This window comes from Marmota monax, unplaced genomic scaffold (genome assembly GCF_021218885.2).
Source record: "Marmota monax isolate L192 unplaced genomic scaffold, Marmota_monax_Labrador192_F-V1.1 WCK01_AAM20220418_F8-fsc00136, whole genome shotgun sequence".
In the NCBI taxonomy this organism is placed as follows: Eukaryota; Metazoa; Chordata; class Mammalia; order Rodentia; family Sciuridae; genus Marmota; species Marmota monax.
In genome coordinates, this window is record NW_026693905.1 from 249,335 (window position 1) to 257,214 (window position 7,880).

At 34.3% G+C, this 7,880-nt stretch overlaps 1 pseudogene; it reads right to left on the minus strand.

Moving 5' to 3' along the window:
• Positions 1-2,634: 2,634 nt before the first annotated feature.
• On the minus strand, positions 2,635-5,171 carry LOC124105680 (ATP synthase subunit alpha, mitochondrial-like; annotated as a pseudogene).
• Between the last annotated feature and the right edge of the window lie 2,709 nt (positions 5,172-7,880).

Here is a 7,880-nt window from a genome sequence, read left to right on the forward strand (position 1 = left end):
TCTATATTTTAATATTTTCACTCTGTCTATATTTATCCATAAATAATATGGTACTTCATGTGTTCTTATAAAATGACATAAGTGATGTAACACTACATATGTTATTCTATAACTTCCTTTTGTATAGTATTTTTTAAAATTATTATTATTAGTTTTTTTAACAAAAATTTTTTTAAAATAAAATTTTAAAATAAATTTTTAATAAAAAAATTTTATTTTTTTTGAATTATTATTATTAGTTTTATTTTTTAAGGATTGAACCCAGGGGTGATTTACCACTGAGCCGCATCCTCAGCTCTTTTTATTTTTAAAGACAGGTCTACCTAAGTTGCCTGTGGCTTTGCTAAGTTGCTGAGGCTAGCCTTGAACTTGTGATCCTTCTGCCTCAGCATCCCGAGTTCCTGGGATTATAGGCATGCACCATCATGCCTGGTCATAGTATTGTTTTGAGATTTACCTATGTGGACATACATAGATTTAGCTGGCCTACTTTAACTGCTCAACAGTATCCTGTGGTATTTATTCTCTGATGAAAAGAAATCTACTCAAAGTGATGCTACAATAGGAATTATTGAGTTTGTCTTTTGTGAATGTATGCAGACATTTTCCTTAAGGTAATAAAGTTAGAAGCCAATTGGAAGGGTCACAGGTAGATACTTCTCTTTTCACTAAATATTGCCAAATTTGTTTTCAAGTGAGTTGTGCCTGATCATACTCCTACTTTGAGTATTATGAAAATTAGTGTTTCCCTACATCCTTGGTATTGTCAGACTTTAAATATTTGGAAGTCTGGTGTAATTTTAAATATCTATCTATCTAGTATAATTTTAAATATCTATCTATCTACCTACCTACCTATCTATCATCTATCTATCCACACTATGTGTGTGTATATATATATATATATATATATATATATATACACACAAATATATCCATAAAAAGGATGTTTTTGTTTTCATGTTTTAATATTACAAATAAAAAGTATTAAACTTTATATATCCTACTTCAACTTCCTTTTTCACTCAATAGATTAATGAGATTTATCTAAATTGATCTATATTGTTCCAGTTCACAAGTTTTCACTGCTATTTAATATTCTACCACATACACGTTTGGTTTTGTTTACTCCTTCTCTCTCTCTCTCTCTCTCTCTCTCTCTCTCTCTCTCTCTCTCTCTCTCTCCCCCTCCCCTCCACCCTCTCCTTAGTTCCCTCTCTTTCTTTCTTGCTTTTGGTATTGGGAATTGATCCCAGGATTGCTTTACTACTGAGCTACATCTCCAGTCCTTTTTACTTTGAGACCTGGTGTCAGTAATTTCTTAGGGCCTCACTATCCGCTGAGGCTGGCTTTGAACATGCACGCTTACTTATGTATGTTTGCTTGCACATACACGTGAGGAGTTCTCTATAAGGAGTGAAATTGCTATCAGAGTATAAAGATGCCCTGAATTTCATAGACATGACCAAATCATTCTCTAAAGTAACTCTACTATTTTATGATCCTGCCAGTGGAGTATGAGTATTCTCAATGTTTTGCATTTTGTGAACATTTGCCATTGTTAGCTCTTGAACAGTTTGTGAATCCGATAGATGAGAAACACCATTTTATTCTAGATTAAAGTTAGCGTGTGTTTGGTAAAGTTGTAAACAGACAAAACAGAAATGCTCTAATTTGCAGCATTTGCCCATTTCTATGGTGTAGGTCTTTCCGCTGTGGCCAAGTTACCACATAACATTACGAGTGGGACAATGCTGAGTTTGGTAGAGAGGCATAATCCCTCAGCATGAGGGCACAAAATGGCTTCTTGTGGCACATCACTGGTCACATTTTAAGCCTCTTTGTGTGTGTTTGTATGTGTATGTGTGTATTTTACCATTTATGTTTCTTATTCAATGAAATTTCTGTTCATATTCTTGGTCATTTTTCTCTTGGAGTATTTATTTATTATTGATTTGTAAGAGTAAAGTATAAATTTTGTATACTAATTCTTATATGATAATTATATATAATAAATATGTTTCCCCAGACTTCCTGTCTTTTTATTTTAATGGTATATTTTGTCACACAAATGTTTTTTATTTCAATGTAAGCAAGTTTGTAATTCTAAGTTTATGGTTTGTGCTTTGTGTGTATTTACACTTATTTCCTACTCTAAGATTATACAGATGCCTTTACAAATTATATTTGCAATTTTTAAAAGTGTTTGCCTCTATTTTTAACATATTTAATCCCCCTAGAAATGACTTTTGTGTATGGAATAAACTAGGGATCTTATTTCAACTATCCTAGTAACATTTGTTTAATATGCCATTTGTTTCTCATTGATCTAAAATGTTTTCAGTCTCATAAATCAAAGGTAAGTTCTTCAGTTTGTCTCATTGGCACCTTTACCTTTTTATATATCATTATCATAATATCTTGAGCTATAATAATGAAAGTTTCTCCCCCGACTCTTTTTCTTCCTGAAAATAATTTGGAATATTTTTTTTTTGGCCTTGCAATATGAAACTTTTATTTTTAATATGATTTCTGCACATCAGAAGTATGGAATAATCCTTTTACAAATGGAGCCAACTTTACTGGAAAAAAACAACAAAACTAAACCAATATTTGATGTGAATACATGGGAGATTATGTTTCACATCCAACCAAGAAGTCTGTTAGAGTCTCTTTCAGCTTTGTAGCTGACTCTCCTGAGATCTTTCCTTCAGCCCCAATATTGCCCAGCAGGTCTTAGTGTTAGCTGATAATATGAGACAAGAAAGCATTCTTATACTTTGTGGTCTTTGTAGGCTCTAGTTTATCAAATACTCCCTTATACCTGCATAGATAACAGCTACTTGCTCTTGAAAAGCCATGGGAAAATGCTGTCCTTGCTTTAGCAACTCTGTCAGATGTACACCACAACTCAAGAGCTTTTGAGCATTAAGATCAGAACCCATCCGAGAAAAAGCAGTGATCTCATGATCCTGAGCCAACTCCAGGTTCATGGTATCTGTCGCCTGCTGCATAGCCCTGGTTCAGGTAGGGGATTTGACATGGGACAAAACATCAATGGCAGGGCAAATATCTTTATAGAACAATTCTGTTTCCAAGAAGTCCTGTTTGTCACTGAGAGAAATGACATTCATTAGAATGTAAGCAGATTTGTCACTGACTGAGTTTCTATAAAGTAGTCTGGGAGCCATCACCAGAGAGCTGCTCTCTCCAGCAGCCAGGAGTGTAGATAGAACACACCCTCAGGATAAGTCTTATGATCACAGGGTTGTTGGAATAACAGAGACAGCGTGCTTGGATAAGTTGTCATAGAAGATCAAAACAGGTTTGCCATTATCTTTAAAATACTCTCCCATAAAACAGCCCAGCTAGAGCCAGGTCCTGCAGTGGGATAGCATCAGAAGCAGTAGCTGACACCATGATGTTGTACTTCGCGGCATTTGCATCTGAAAGTCTCTTTGCCAACTGGGCAACAGTGGATCACTTTGAACCAGTAGCAGCATAGATACGGTACAGCTGCTTTTCCTTAGATCCATCACTGAAACTTCTGGTCAATGATCGCATCACCAGCAGTCAATGCTTTCTCAGTTTATCTGTCACCAGTAATCACCTGAGCTAACCACAACCAATTGACACCATGCTATCCACAGCACTCATGCCAGTCTACACTGGTTCCTGCACAGAGATTGATCCCAGGGGCTTTCAGACCCTTTCCATTAATGGGAAGCAGCAAGGAAGGTCAAGGCAGTGCCCTCATTTGGTACTTGTTATGGGATGAATATAAAGTGTCCCCAAAACTCCAGAATCAAGGCAGGAGGCAAAATAACTAGGTTATGAGAGCTTTAGCCCAATGAGTTAATTAATCCATTGATATGGATTACTGATAGATTAATAATTTGAAAGGACTAACTAGGTGGTAACTGTAGGTAGGTGGGGTATAGAGGGATCAATTAGGTCACTGGGAGCATGACTTTGGGATTTATTTTTATCCCTGGATTCTTATTCTCTCTGTCTGCTACTTGGCTGCCATGCCCTGTGCTGCATTTCTCCATCAGGCCCTTCCACCATGATGTTCTGCCTCATCTTGGACCAATGACTATGGATTCAGCCATCCATGGACTGAATGTCGGAAACTGTGAGCCCAATAAACCTTTTCTCCTCTAACTTGTTCTTATCAAATATTTTTGTTATAGAAACAAAAAACTGACTAACATAAAACTCTGGGTAGTATTGTATAGTGGTTAAGGGCATGAAGATTAGAGGAAAATAGGAGAAGAATCTTGGTTTCTCTGTTACTCTTTGCCTGACCTTGGGTACATTTTTTTCTTTAAACCTGTGCCTCTGTTTTCTCATGTATAAAATAGCCATGATATTAGTGCCTATGTTATAGATGTGGTTATTAAGGAGTATTACAGAGTTGCTTAAAGTCTTTAACAAAGTAGCTGATTAGCAGAAAATACGAATAGGTATTTGCTATTATTCCAAAGATAAATTTAAAATTAACTTAGTGGGCTTCCTGAAATATTCTACCAAAAAATTAATGGGAATTTCACTGAAATTTTGTGTTAATTTGTGGGACAATTGATACTTTTATGATATTGATTTTTTCTCTGCATCCAAGTAGCATATTTCTTCAAATATTTAAGTCTTTATTAGTAAATTTAAAACTTTTCTTCCATAATACTTATGTAGATCTTTTGTTATATCTCATATAAAGTATCTTTTATTCTTTGTCATTATTATATATTGTAGCTTAACATTTTAGACATTTACTTTAATATGAGTTTTAAAGTCAGGATAAGTTTCATAACATTTTGAGGGAATTATGTTAAGAACATTATTAAATTAGTAGATTTATTTGGGAAGAACTTTTGTCTTTGTAATATTCCCTTTATGTGTGTGGTATATTTTTCATTTATTTTGAATTTTTTAATGTCATTCAATACATGAACATATTATACTTAGGCACTTTATATTTTCTGTTGCCACTTTGAAGAAGAATTTATTTCCATTAATTTTTTTTATTTGTGTATGATTGTAGATAGGGATGCCATTGATTTTTTTTCCTGTTTAACTTGCTGCTGAAGTTATTGTATTTATAGTTTTATACATTCTTGGATTTCATATGTAAACAATCCTCTCACCTGCAAATAATAGTCATTGTGTCTCATTTTTTGATGTAAGTAATATTCATTTCTTTTATCATTTTTGTTATTGACTATGAATTTCAAGAATATGTTGAATCATAGGAAAGATAGACCATAAATGTGGGCAGTTTTCTTTGGACAATTAGTATAAAGGTGAAATCTGAAATTATATCAATAAATTCTTTGCAGTCTGTTATACTGATACCCATTGGTGTTTCCTGCACTTTCTTTCACCTCTGCTTGACTTTGTAACAATAGGCATTGTCATTTGGAAAATACTGGCTTGCTGAAATATGCAGTTCTTCTGAGGGACAGATTTCATTATACAGCACAGAAAAAAATCACATTCATTAATATAGCCACTGATCTTGCTAGAGTAGTTTTTAAATATTGCAAAGTCATCAAGCTCACAGTGATGAGTACAAATTTTCCAAAATTCTAATTTTCGCTTCAAAGCTTGAACTTTATTATTGGCAATAGATACTGTTGTTAGTTGTTATCCTTCACGTGTCACACTTTCTACATTTATTTTTGAGAAAAATATATGCCAAAAACCCAAACATGGAGAGCTATAGTTTGTCTATCATTCTTTCAAGTATAGATGATGTTCCATGGGAAAAAAATGGTAGTTCATTTCACCATCAAACACGGGGACAGTAATTTTTCCTTAAGAAAGCACACATACTCCATGTACAACAGAAGTGCTTTCTTTGTATTTTCCATTTTGTCACACTAAAAAGACATGTACTCAAGGATTGAGATTTAATAGGATTAATAATATCGTGAAGGACAGCCATGAGAAAAACTGGCTTTGTGGGGTGTGGTGGGGATATTTGTGTGTTGTTTTCTACAAGTGCCTGTGAAAACTGTATGACTCTGAGCACATGACAATCTGTCCCAATCCCTGCTTTGAGCATGGCTTCTAGCAATAAGGCACCTACATCCCTAGGATGATCCCAGCCCTCCTAGAAGTGCCCCCTGAGAAAGCTTAGTGCTGCCAGAAAAGTTTACTATGTTTTTTTTCTAGCCAACATGCTCTCAGGGGCATTCCTGACTCTCTTTTCTTAAAAAATTGTCAAAATGGACTCACAATTTTAAGTATGTAACACTTGCTTCTCTCAAGAGGTTGTGTGCCATTTCTTTAAAATGTGACATCAAGAAGGGGAAAGCCTCTGTCTCTCAGTTTCTGTGGAGGATAGGACCCTCTCCTGGGAAACTGGCAGCTAGCAGTCACAGCTGGACTGGTATAATGATATTGACCAACCCTTTGTACCTTTGCACTATTCTGTTTCTATGTTCTTTCTTGAAAAAGCCCAAATTATCCCAACCCAAATTGGAATAGAGCTTCACTGTTTTTTCTTGCTGTCATTTTACTGAGTACAATCTGCTTTCTCTGACTTAGCTAATGCCCCGTTGTGTTGACTTTGGAAAGTGGCAGTGACTTCTAGTATGTTAATGCCTTGGCTTGAGCAGTTTTATCCACTGTAGCTTTTGTAATATCTGGGCAAATGTCAACACAACAAAAGTGGCAAATAACAGTCTTGTCCTAGTGTATCCTTTGCAATCCCTTTATTTGAATGTTCACTATTATTATTTTTTTTTAGGTGTTTCTCTCATAAGTAACAAGATGCCGAATTGAAAACATCTTATCTGAGGGTCTTTCATTAGGCAATTTTAATCCATTTATATTTGTTGTTATTACTGATTGATTTGAACTTAATTAAAATCTTTTATTTTCTGTTACCATGTTATTTTCTCTCTCCTTTATTCTGACTTGGGTTGATAGATTTATCTTACCTTTTAAATCCTTACTTTCACATCTGCCTTGAAATTAATTTGCACTTTGATTGTATTGAGAGAATCCTTTATAAAATATATTAAACTTTTGATTTAAATAGCTAAGTTTTAATTTCCAGAAATTCTAATTGGCTTTTTTCTTATCTACCTATTCTTGATTCATATCTGCCTGCTTTGATTTCATAATTTTTGTTCTTATGCTACAGATGTTATTCATTTCTTGAAGATGTAAAACATTTCTATTTTGAAGTCACTTTAGACTTCCTGATTGGGTTTTATTTCCTTAGCTTTGCTATTTTTAATATGCTTGAAATTTCAGCTTGCAAGCTCATCCTGAGTGACAATTCCTTTTCACAGCTTCTCTGCTCCTTATTTCCTTTCTTTGACTTTGTAGACTCAATCTCTCCCATGAAGAGCCAGTTTTTATAGTGATGTCTCTATGTTCTTGTTCCATGTGATGTTGGAGAAAGTAAAGACCCAGTTATGCTCCTTCAGGCAGCCAGTATCTGGGGGTTTTCATAGGCTTTTCAATTAGGCAAAAAATGCATATATATCAATATACTATGAATATTCCTAGAATCTGAATGGTCTGGTGGCTGTAGCCCCACTTACCTCTGTTTTCTTTTATGTTCTATTTTCAGCTTTTTTTTTTTACATATTTACATATATCTTAAATTTTCATGTTTTAAATCTTTTTAAAGAATCCAATCTTTTGGCACTTTTGTGGAGTGTCATAGAGAAGATTATTCATTAATTCAAGGCACCATTTTGACTAGAAGACTTTAAGCTATTTCTTTAGGGAGTTCTACTAGATAAAAAGTAGCCTAAGTAATAATAACAATAGAAATAAGGGTACTAGATTAATTAGTAGAATGTTTAGAACAGAGACAATTATGCATATTGAATTCTCTGTAGCACTCACCAGTGTGTTATATA